Below are 13,385 nucleotides of genomic sequence, written 5' to 3'. Positions count from 1 at the left end.
ATAGAAATCGATTTCTAGGAAGACTTCATGTAAAATATTTGGTGGCATATATCCCCTTATGCTTTAGATGCTGCTCTAGCACTTGAGATGACATCCTCTTGCAACAAAAGTGCTGATATCCTAGAAGGAGAGATTCGTGGCTCTGATCATTTACTTCTGAACTGCCTGCATTTTCTGAGAAAGGCCTTGCAGAAGAAGGCAAGACCAAGACTTGCAAGTGTTTCAAAGGAATATTGAACAAGTGCCCCTCCCCAGCTTTATCCCATCACCTTTCAGGTCCACTGATGCTATTTCAAGATAGTGATATGGTTCTTGTTACACGAATGTGTATTTACTATTAGTAGATTGTGTTTTAAAAGTTACCCAAGATTAAAAGTGAGAAAAAAAAGGGAGAGAGAGAGAGAAACATTATAAAAGGTTATTTATGCATTGAACTTTGTGTGTTATCTGTATAAATGTGTACATTTATGTAGGAGTGGGTTTGGTGGAAGTAGGTGATAAAAACTAGGATCAGTTGAAGAAAATGAAAAAACAAGAATCAGTAAGAGAAAATGTTTCCTTTACCCTATCTTAACTATAAAAACACATTTAAAAATCTTGCTTGTTTCTAGGCTTTAAGGAGATGTGTCACTGCTCTCTGTGGATAGACGTATGTCTTTGGTTTCTGTGATTATTGTTGATGTTTGATCAGTGTATTATGGGAATCTGGCCTCTTTGCTGATCTTCTAAGAACCACACTAAAGCAAATTTCACAAAGAAACCTTTTATTTCTAATGACTTAGCATGACTCTGGCATTGGATAGTCCTCTGTTTTGTAAGATTCTGGTGCTAATGTTCCTGTGTGCAGAAACATGATTGGAACAAGAGCGGTGAAGGAGAATTTTGTAGGTATACCTTGGACTTGAGGACTGTGCTTCTCATTGAAAGAAGAGGTATACGTACAAAATTAGATGGGAAGCAGGATTACCAATTGACTAGGACTGATTACTCTTCTCTGGGCCAACTGCTATTGACTTCCCCCGCTGAAGAGGCTTGGGGGAGGGGATGTGCACAGTTAAGGACTTCGCAGCTGTCCACCCATGGTTTCAAGGTGATATTAGAACCCAGAGATGTTCCTGTCTCCTTGTTCTGTCAACCACTTAGGCCTTCCCACAAGCTTTTCACCAAGGTGCAAAATCATTTACCTACCACCCACACAACTTTTCTAAAGCACTGGGCCACAACTTTTAGGTGGGAGACTTAAACCAATTTGGCTCCAGGTTTTTGGTTTCTGAGTTTCCAGTCATGCTCTGCATTTGTCATTTTAGAGAATGGTTATTAAGGGGACCAGAATTTGTGTGGGTTTTTTTGCCTTAACCAGTTAACAGTGTGTTGTTTTTTCCAAAAAGCATTGATTAGAACTTAGCCCAAGAATTTAACTAGCACTTTTCTCTATTACTCTGGGGAGCTTAATATTGAAATTCTGACCTTAGATACGTGGGCCTCAAGAGAGTAGGACATTCAGGAGGAGGCAGAATAAGAGGTTCCAATGAGGAGGTCTATAGGTAGTTCAATTAAAGTTTGGCCTTGATTTTGAGGCTCTATCTTTAACCCCTGACCTGGTATTTGACTAGATTGGTATGGCTAGCACACTGAACAAAATTAGTGTATAGGCATTAATAGGCGTCACATTAAAATATTATTATTTTATTTTTACTTTGAAAAATATTGCCAACAGACTCTACAGCATGGAAAGCAGACAATACTTAAAAGCCAAGTGGTTCTCCAGCTTATTTCAAGGTTGTTTTTATTTAAAGATCGGTGTGAAAATATCACCTCAATGTCTGAGAGTTTAGGATCAGTTACATTCTCATTTCTATATTTGCTTTTGGTGTCTTTTGTCTACTAAAACATTTTGTGAACTTTAGAATTAAAGAAATAAAAATTACTATAAGTCAAAGTTGAACCTTGAGGATCATATCTGGTTAGAATCTTGGCAGAACTACTTGAAAAAGAAGATTTTGCAAATTGGGGCTATAGATACTGAGTCAAAATCATCCTTTTTTTCAGTTTAAGGTTACTTTGTCTCTCCTTACAAGGGTACTATTAAGCCACATACTAACAGGAAATATGTGTATGTACTGGTGGGGAGAAATGGGTTTGCTGTGTGTATGTATGTTTTAAAATTAGTAAATATTATATCTTACTGATCTCCATAGATGGTTTTTATTTGCACTTATTTAATTGAGAGACTATAAATAATGTATACAATACTGTATGGTAATTAACAAATAAGTTTGAAATAATCTGTTAATTCTTTTTTGGAAACGTTGGATATAGGAGAGGTAAGTTATTTTTCTTGTACAGCCAGTGATACAAGCAGCCTGGTCATAAAGGAACATGTCTTGTACAGACTACCTGGTAAAAGTTGTGACAGACTCAGGCTTAGAACGTTGGTTAGAATAGCTGACTTCCTATTGAAATGGGAACGTAGAAGATGTGTTTTCTTATGTGACTATCTCATTATTGGTTCCTTTATTTTAGTTGTGCTGCAAGATAAGACTAGATCTGTACTAAACGGTGAGTCAGACTAGACCGAAAAATGTGGTTGATTTGTTTTCTAAGCCATCCCCTATACAACTGAACCACGGAATCAGAAACACCGGGGGCACTGTTCCTACTGCTTTAAGGCTAGTCCTAGTAAATTGGACTAAACAGGATTTTCTCTGTTGTTTTGTGTAAAGTGTTTTTACATTAGAAATGAGCCATTAACACTCCTCTATGTGAATGAAAAGTTATGTTCTCACATTGCTTTTTAAAGGGTCTTATTTTTTCTGTTGGTAGCTTCAGACTTGAAATAACTTGAAAATGTAATTAACATACACCTTATCTGTTTCTTAACATGTCCTTCTGAGAAGTACCTCACTGTAAATCTTGACATTGTTTGTAAGTAACCTGTGATTTAGAGCTTTGTGTTTATAGATGTTTGTGGATATTTGATGTTGAATGTATTATACACTGAGAAATTTTCTTAAAAAAAAAAAACAAAACAAAAAGCCCATTTACAAAATGTCATTTTCCTTTGTGAAATTTTATTTCCCCCCATTGCATAGCCTTGTTAAATCCCTTCTTGTTCTACTTTGGCATGCAGGGCCATCTCCTGTAGAAGTAAGGAAGGTTCTAGCAAAATTTTGGAAAATGTATTGTTGGTTAACATGAATTAAGAAAGAATCTGGGAAATGAAACCAAAATATCTCAATTAAGCACTGAGACTAGGGTAGGAGCTCCTATGAAGAGAGAGAACAGATTTTTATGTCAGTTTATCTGCAGTCAGCTGTCTCCATGCTTCTAGATCTGGAAAGTCATCTCCGTTAACAATGCTGCTAGAAATTAAAACTATCCCTCACCCGACGACAACAGTGTGTCAGTTGGTTATTCCCTCCTTAATCTGTTTTCAGCCCTCTTCCTTGGATCATCACTCCTTTTACTTACATGTACACCTACCTGTCTGTCTCTCCCACTGTATTTTTTTAAGTAGAAAAGCTGTTTATTAAGTTGCTCCTAGACCCTCCAGAAGAGTCGAGGCCAGATTCTGAAGGCACACAGGCAAGAACAACACCCAGTGTCACTGCCCCCACTAAACTTCCTGTGTCTCTAAAGATTGGGAACCACAACTTATTTATCTATTTCTGCTCCACACCATCTAGCACAGTGATTTCTATGTGACAATAGTAATAATAATCCTATGAAGGTAGGAATGTTAGTCATATTTTACAGGCAAGGTAATAGGCTTAAAAAGTTTATGGAATTTACTCAGTGTCACTTAATAAATGATAGAGCCATGCATGTTTGTTGAAATCAATATATGGCCATGATTACTTAGATCTGGAATCAATTTTAAAAATTTTTCTTTAGATAACATAAACTTTTGCATCCTCATTCACTTACAGAGGAGCAAGTGTGTTTCCCCAGCCATCAAACAAAACTTCATTCTAATTAAGCCGAATTTGGATACTGCTCACCTTGAATTAAGCACTGTAGCCAGGGGAATGGTATGCACTGATTGGCTGGGGCGTCTGTTAAATTCCTTTGTCTGAATTAACAATGAGAATGAAAGGAAACAGGATTATGCTGATTGGTTTTGGCCAATGACAGCCTATCCATGGAACCACCCGGCTTCTACAAAGCCCAGGAGGTATGCACAGAATGGATGCTGGAGAAACAATCACAGTGCTCACCAGAGATGGACATTTTGAAGGTGCAAAAGGTGTGCTTCATTTTAGATTTTGACTGCTTCTGCCAAATTGTCCTCCAAAAATGCTGTACCAATTTATATTGCCACCATCAGTTTATGAGAAAGTCTATTTCCCCACACCCAGACCATATTAGATACTACTAATAATTTCCATTCTGACCAATCTGATGGGTGAAAATTATCTTGCTTTAGTTTATATTTTCTTGATTACCACTGATGTTACACATATTTTAATGTATTTTTTTCTTTTTACATATTTATTGGTCATTTGAGTTTCTTCTTCTGTAAATAAAGGATATTAAAGGTATTAAAAAAAGATAAAGCAGATTTTTGTTTGAGTATTGGAGATTTTCCTTTGTAGATGTGTTTCCTGTCTCCTGAAAACAAAGGCAAACACCAGATTCAGATAATATATTTTGGCCCAAACTATATTGTAGATCAAAACTTATTTTGTACTGGGAAATGCAACCCAGCCAGAAGGATGTATTTTTCATTACACTTGTCTTCCTAAGTAAGGTGGTCAGGTCCCTTTTCTTCTGTTGGGTCTGGGGAGGAAATAAGTTAATGAGTGATAAGCACTTCTCCCTTCTAGGGTAGAGGGAGAAGTCGGTTCTGTTTGGATGGACAGGAATTATTTAAGGAGAGTTATGAAAGTCTGAGCTCGGGGGTTGCTGCAGCTGACCTTACAGCCATGTCACTAGGATGACACCTTACCCCTTTGGCTCTGCCTGGGACTGCCCACTGCTGCCAAGCTGGGATCCAGGGGCGGGCAGTAAAGTCCCACTCACTGTAAGACATATCCTTCCCAAGGGGAAAAATGCTAAAACCTGTGAGGAATTTTATCTGAGGGGTATTATCTGTTCCTTTTGTCCATGCAATAAACGGTCTTCTTTTTCCGTTTTTAAGGGCCCAGTGTTAAGGAGTGCCTGATCTATTTGAACCATAGGAGTGGCAAGGAAGAGCTGTAACAGCTGGTCCCTCAGATGGTACCGCCAGTGGAGTGGCGCACCCTAGTGGACATTGATAGTTAAACACTCCAATAGTCCAGTTCTAGGGATTTATGAAGCACAGCGGGAGCAGGAGAGACCCAATGCCTCTGGTCTCTGTTTCTGCGATTGCGTCAGGGCTCCCCTAATGTCAGCAGGTGGCTGGTGACTCAGAGATCAGCAAGGTAGAACGAGTGGCTGGAGGAGGGTTCGGCTGATGGGAGCATGGGAGTAGTGGGGAAGAGCTGTGGACTTCACGGAGAATCCTGAGTCAAAGAAAAAGAAGTTGGAGAATTATCAAGGTAAATTTGCCTCACAATGATGAAATGTGAACAGATGGGCAAAGGCAGAGCAGCAGGAAGGCCAATCAGTGCTAATCCAAAAAGGACCCTGAACATCTTTGGAATTAATTAGAAATATGGTTTTCAAGTGTGATTTCTATATAAGCAGCAAAATGTAAGTTGATGCTCACAATGAATGGAAATTTGAAAATTAGTCCACACTGGCACTGGCTATTTTTCTTGATTATATTGGAATGCAGTCTAGGGAGTTTGTATGGTACAGCCCCAGACACATTTCCAGACTTGATGTCAGTTAGCTAATATGTATGTTAAGTCAGAAGTCAGTGCAATGGAATTCTGAATCTGAAAAAGTGCAGAGCATGCTGTTGAGGGGAAATAAACTATCTATTTTGTGTCTAAAATTGAAGTCCTTAATATACCTCTCAACATGTTGATTTGAAAAAAAATTACCAAAGAAAACTGAAAAGGGACTATAGAAAAGGAGAAATACTTTGCTAATATGGAAACAGAACTTTGAAATGCATTTTGAACACAATTTTATTACTATGACTGTATGAAATCCACCTCTATTCTGAATGAGGGTGAGTATCTAGTTCTCCAAGTGAAGGAAAACTGAAAGATATTTCCAAAGAACTTAAAGTGTATTATGTGCAGAGCATGTAATAAACCTCCTATTTAGAACATTAGCCAAGGCATATATAAATTTTGTTGTCAGAAAATCTGTTTCTCAAACCAACCCTGATTGCCTAGTGGTTAAATTTCCATGCTCGCCACCTCAGCAGCCCAGGTTCATTTCCTGATCACGAAATGACACCACTTATCTGTCAGCAGCCCAGGTTCATTTCCTGGTCATGAAACCACACCACTCATCTGTCAGTTGCCATGCTGTGGCAGTGGCTCACGTAGAAGAACTAGAACAACTTACAACTAGGATATACAACCATGTACTGGGGCTTTGGAGGAAGAAGAAGAAAAAAAGAGGAAGATAGCAACAGATGTTAGCTCAGGGCAAATCCTTCCCTGCAAAAACAAAACAAAACAAAACAAAAAACCCCCAGAAAATCAGTTTCTCCTTGCCCATTGAACAGATATTTAAGGAATAACAGTTTGAGGAGGCATCTCAAATAATGAGCCTTCCCAGGAAACCTATATGTCTTGATCTGGCTTTGGGGGAGAGATTTTACAAAGAGGACTAGACTCAGATTTTAAAAAAGTGATAGATGCTGCAATAAAATCCTGAAAAAATTACAAAATTAAGTGAGCATTAAACTGGAGGATTCTCTATCTCTTGTTGCCATTCTGATCTATTCTCTAAGAAAGTACTGGAAGAGAGATATTATCTGCAATGAAACAGAGAAAGATTCATGTTAAAATTCCTGAAAGAAAGCTGAAAGCATGCACTGGTGGCCAGTAACTTTTATTTGAGAGGGATATTTGTACCTTATCTTTCTCTCCTCAATAGTTCTTTTTTTCTGGAGAAGATTTTAAAATCCTGAGATTTCCCCTGATACGTGGGAATTGATTTGCAAGCAAACAGGGTTAAATATCAGGAGGTTTAAAAGTTCGTTTATTTAACAAATATTTATCAAGTCCCTACCATATGCAGGTATTGTTTTAAGTCTTGGGATAAAGGAGTAAACACAACAGACACAAACCACTGCCTTTACGGAGCTCCCTTTCTGATGTGAAAGATGAATAATAAAAAAGATAACTGAGAATACATAGAGAATGATTGAATGTGATTCATGCTAGGAATAAAAATACAGCTGGGATGGGGAGAAGAAGTGGGTCTGTGCCTACACATTTAGATAGGGAACAGAGAGGTGGCATTTTATGAATGTCCTGAAAGAAGTGAGGGAAGGACCATGTGGATAATGTGGATATTGGGGGTAAGAGCACTGTAGACAGAGGGATCAGCAGGGGCACAGGCCCTGAGGAGGGAGTGTGCTGGTTCATTTGAGGAGCAGCTAGGAGGGCAGTGTGTCTGGAGTGGAGTGAGAAAGGATGAGAGTAGTGTGAGATGAGGTCAGAGAGGAAGATGCTGGGGATGGCAAGTGGGGAGGCCAGGTCATGCAGGCCACCAAAAGGACTTGTACATCTGTGCTAAGAGGTTTCAGATATGATAGTTTATTTGCAATGGTGCCTTCCATACAAATCACTGAACAGCTACTGTCCCATTCATGCTTATAAATTTCCAACGTTGTAATTGTGAGAGATATTTTCTCTTTGGAATGTGTGTTTATCAGTTTTTGTGATTCTTTGGCCAGCCAACTTTATGAAGTATAGGGTTTATTTAAGGCTGTTTAAAAATTTCTGGTTTAAACTGAATTAGCAGTCCAAAATACATGGGACGAGAAACAAGGGAAAGAAACAACTGAAAAACAAGTGATAAAATGTCAGCATTAAGCCCTCATATATCAATACTCACTCTAAATGTAAATGGATTGAATTCCTCAATCAAAAGACACAGAGTGGCTGGATGGATTGAAAAACAAGACCCAACAATTTGCTGCCTCCAGGAAACACATCTCAGCTCTAAAAACAAACACAGGCTTAGAGTGAAGGGATGGAAGACAATACTCCAAGCTAATGGCAAACAAAAGAAAGCAGGTGTTGCCATACTTCTATCAGACAAAGTAGACTTCAAGATAAAAAAGGTAATGAGAGACAAAGAGGGGCAATATATAATGATAAAAGGGACACTCCACCAAGAAGACATATCACTTATAAGTATATATGCACCTAACACAGGAGCACCAAAGTACATAAAGCAACTATTAACAAACCTAAAAGGAGATATCAACAACACAATAATAGTAGGGGACCTTAACACCCCACTTACATCAATGGATAGATCATCCAGACAGAAAGTTAATAAGGAAATAGTGGACTTAAATGAAAAACGAGACCAGATGGACTTAATAGATATATAGAGAGCACTCCATCCAAAAAGAGCAAATTACACATTCTTCTCAAGCACGCATGGAACATTCTCAAGGATAGACCATATGTTAGGAAACAAGACAAACCTCTATAAATTTAAGAAGACTGAAATCATAACAAGTATCTTTTCCGACCATAATGCTATGAAACTAGAAATCAACTACAAGAAAAAAGCTAGGAAAGTGACAAAGATGTGGAGACTAACAACATGCTACTGAACAACCAATGGATCATCGAAGAAATCAAAGGAGAAATCAAAGAATATCTGGTGATGATGAAAATGAAAATACACCATACCAACTCATATGGGATGCAGCAAAAGCAGTCCTGAGACGGAAATTCATAGCATTACAGGGCCACCTTAACAAACAAGAAAAATCCCAAATAAGTAACCTTAAACTACACCTAACAGAATTAGAAAAAGAAGGACAAACAAAGCCCAAAGTCAGCAGAAGGAGGGAAATAATAAAAATTATAGCAGAAATAAATGAAATTGAAACCAAAAAAACAGTAGAAAGGATCAATGAAACAAAAAGCTGGTTCTTTGAGAAGATAAACAAAATTGACAAACTCTTAGCCAAACTCACCAAGAACAAAAGAGATAAGGCTCAAATAAAGAAAATTACAAATGAAAGAGAGAAATCACAATGGATAACACAGAAATACAAAGGATTATAAGAGAATACTATGAAAAACTATATACCAACAAATTGGACAATCTAGAAGAAATGGATAAATTCTTAGACTCATACAATCTCCCAAAACGGAATCAAGAAGTAGAGAATCTGAACAGACCAATCACAAGTAGAGAGATTGTAACAGAAATCAAAAACCTCCCAAAAAATAAAAGTCCAGAACCAGATGGCTTCTCTGGAGAATTTTACCAAACATTCAAAGATTTAATACCCATCCCTCTCAAACTATTCCAAAAAGTAGAGGAAGATGGAACACTTCCTAACACATTCTTCCAGGCCAACATCACTCTGATACCAAAGCCAGACAAGGACAATACAAAGAAGGAAAATTACAGGCCAATATTGCTGATGAACATAGATGCAAAAATCCTCAATAAAATATTGGCAAACCAAATACAGCAATACATTAGAAAGATCATACACCATGATCAAGTGGGATTTATACCAGAGACACAGGGTTGGTTCAACATCTGCAAATCAATCAGTGTGATACACCACATTAACAAAATGAGGAATAAAAAACCACATGATCATCTCAGTAGATGCAGAGAAAGCATTTGACAAGATCCAACATCCATTTATGATAAAAACTCTCAAAAAAATGGGAATAGAAGGAAAGTACCTCAACATGATAAAGGCCATATATGACAAACCCACAGCCCACATCATACTCAATGGGGAAGAACTGAAAGCCATCCCTCTGAGAACAGGAACAAGACAAAGGTGCCCACACTCACCATTCTTATTCAACATAGTACTGGAGGTTCTGGCCAGAGCAATTAGGCAAGAAAAAGGAATAAAAGGAATCCAAATAGGCAACGAAGAAGTGAAACTCTTGCTGTTTGCAGAAGACATGATTTTATATATAGAAATCCCTAAAGAATCCATCAAAAAACTATTAGAAATAATCAACAACTACAGCAAATTTGCAGGGTACAAAATCAACTGACAAAAATCAGTTCCATTTCTATACACTAATAATGAACTAACAGTAAGAGAACTCAAGAATACGACCCCATTTACCATCGTAACAAAAGGAATAAAATGCCTAGGGATAAATGTAACCAAGGAGGTGAGAGACCTATACAATGAAAACTATAAGACATTATTGAAAGAAATTGATAATGACATAAATAAATGGAAAGATATCCCATGCACATGAATTGGAAGAATAAACATTGTTAAAATGTCCATAAAGCAATCTACAGATTCAATGCAATCCCAATCAGAATCCCAATGACATTCTTCGTGGAAATACAACAGAGAGTCCTAAAATTCACATGGGGCAACAGAAGACCCTGAATAGCTAAAGCAATCCTGAGAAAAAAGAACAAAGCTGGAGGCATCGCAATTCCTGACTTCAAAATATACTACAAAGCTATAAAAATCAAAACAACATAGTACTAGTACAAAAACAGACATACAGATCAATGGAACATAATTGAAAGTCCAGAAATAAAACCACACACATATATAGACAGCTAATCTTCAACAAAGGAGCTAAGAACATAGAATGGAGAAAGGAAAGTCTCTTCAACAAATGGTGCTGGGAAAACTGGACAGCCACATGCAAAAGAGTGAAAGCAGACCATTATCTTTTGCCACACACAAAAATTAACTCAAAATGGATCAAAGACTTGAAGGTAAGACCTGAAACTATAACACTCCTAGAAGAAAACATACGCAGAACATTCTTTGACATTGGTCTTAAAAAGAGGGATCTTTTTGAATTCCATGTTTACTCGTATAAGGGAAACAAAAGTAAAAATAAATGAGTGGGACTTTATCAGACTAAAGAACTTCTGCAAGGCAAAGGAAACCAGGATCTAAATGAAAAGACAACCCACCAGCTGGGAGATGATATTTGCAAGTCATATATCCAACAAGGGGTTAATCTCCATTATATATAAAGAACTCACACATCAGAACAACAAAAAACCAAATAACCTGATCAAAAAATGGGCAGAGGATATGAACAGACATTTTTCCAAGAAAGATATATAGATGGTCAATAGGCACATGAAAAGATGTTCAACATCACTAATCATCAGGGAAATGCAAATCAAAATTACACTAAGATATCAACTTACACCTGTGAGAATAGCTATAATCACCAAGGCAAAAAATAACAAATATTGAACAGGATGTGGATAAAAGGGAACCCTCGTTCACTGCTGGTGGGAATGCAAACTGGTGCAGCCTCTATGGAAAACAGTATGGAGATACCTCAAAAAATTGAAAATAGAAATACCTTATGATCCAGCTATCTCACTTTATACAAAGAACTTGAAATCAACAATCCAAAGAGGCTTGTGCACCCCTATGTTCATTGCAGCATTATTCACGACAGCCAAGAAGTGCAAGCAACCCAAGTGTCCCTTGACAGATGATTGGATAAAGAAGATGTGGTATATATATACAATGGAATACTACTCAGTCATAAAAAAAGACAAAATTGTCCCATTTGTGACAACATGGATGGACCTGGAGGGTATTATGTTAAGTGAAATAAACCAGACAGAGAAAGACAAACACTGTATGACTCATATGTGGAATATACACACAGACAGAACAGTTTGGTGGTTACCAGGGGGAAGGAAGTTGGGGGTGGGCACAAGGAGTGAAGGGTCACATTTATATGGTGACTGACAAATAATAACGTACAACTGGAATCTCACAATGTTATAAATTACTATGACATCAATTAAAAAAACATTTCTGGGGGCCGGCCCAGCGGTGCAAGTGGTTAAGTGCGCGTGCTCCACTGCAGTGGCCCGGGGTTCGCCGGTTCAGATCCCGGGCGCGCACTGATGCACCGCTTGTCAGGCCATGCTGTGGCAGGCGTCCCATATAAAGTGGAGGAAGATGGGCATGGATGTTAGCCCAGGGCCAGTCTTCCTCAGCAAAAAAGAGGAGGATTGACAGATGTTAGCTCAGGGCTGATCTTCCTCACACACACACTCAAAAATTTCTGGTTTAAATTTGCCCTAGTTGGGAAAGACAAATGCTTATTGGTACATATGTACTAAAAAAATTATGCAAAGTCTTCTGCATGCTGTTACAAGGTGATATTTCAGTGAAATATTTCTTTTTGCCCCCAGCTTGATTGAGACATAATTGACATCTAACATTGTGTAAGGTTGAACTGTTGATTTGATCTAATTATATTGAAAAATGATTATCACCATAGCATTAGCTAACACCTCCATCCCATCACATAATTACCATTCCTTTTTGTGTGGCGAGAACATTTAAGATTTACTCTCTTAGCAACTTTAAAGTATATAATACAGTATTATTAACTATAATCACCATGCTGTACATTATATCCCAAGAACTGGTTGATCTTTTAACTGGAAGTTGATACTCTTTGACCAGCATCTCCCCATATCCCCCACCCCTCCACCCCTGGTAACCACCATTCTACTCTCTGTTTCTCTGCATCTGGCTTTCTTAGATTCCACGTATAAGTGATAGTATACAGTATTTGTCTTTCTCTGTCTGACTTATCAGTGAAATATTACTTAATACAACCTTGCTAGCTACCAGACAATAGAATATTTGAATGTGTGTTTGATAAACAAAATTTATAATTATAATGAGTGTGCACTTACTGATTTCCTTTACACAGCAGCATTTTAAAAAACTTTCAATCGATATATAACTTACATATAGTAAAATACATACGTTTTAAGCATACAGCTTGATGAATTTTTATAAATGTATACACCTGTGTAACCAACACCTGGATCAAGATATGGAACATTTCCAGCTCCCAGCAGGCTCCCTCTTGCCCTCACTCAGCCAATTACCCATCAAAACTCACCACTATTCTGACCTCCATCACCAGGGATTAGTTTTGTCTGTTCCTGAATTTCATGTACATGGAATCTTATTATATATGTTCCTTCGTGTCTGGCTTCGTTCCCTCATCGTGAAATTGTAAGATCGATTTATGTTGTTGTGTGAAACAGAAATCCATTGTTTTCCGTTGCTGTGTAGTATTCCAGTGTATGATACAATAACAATTTATTTATCCATTCTACTGTTGATAGGCATGAATGTGTTGTTTCCAGTTTAGAGCTATTTTACGATGATTCAGTGGCTTTACTTGGTGACGACCTAGGAGTTTCCAAGTATATAGAATCGATTGCCCCAATAAATTGTTCCAGTTGTGTCTACTCTTCTGTGCCTCCCATCCTTGGTTCATTTGTCTCTCTGCTGT

General features: G+C 37.8%; 1 protein-coding gene across 1 annotated transcript in view; it reads left to right on the top strand.

The window, feature by feature from the left end:
• The window catches only part of CDKL2 (cyclin dependent kinase like 2), a 36,163-nt gene extending 33,109 nt beyond the window's left edge, over positions 1 to 3,054 (top strand). The window contains 1 exon segment of the mRNA XM_087434436.1: positions 68 to 3,054. The gene's annotated coding sequence lies outside the window, so the exon portion shown is untranslated.
• Positions 3,055 to 13,385: the final 10,331 nt, after the last annotated feature.

This window comes from Ceratotherium simum, chromosome 8, assembly GCF_057802395.1.
Source record: "Ceratotherium simum simum isolate JZ-2026a chromosome 8, ASM5780239v1, whole genome shotgun sequence".
Lineage (NCBI taxonomy): Eukaryota > Metazoa > Chordata > Mammalia > Perissodactyla > Rhinocerotidae > Ceratotherium > Ceratotherium simum.
Note: the sequence above shows the minus strand (reverse complement) of the source record. Positions and strands in the feature narration are given on the sequence as shown.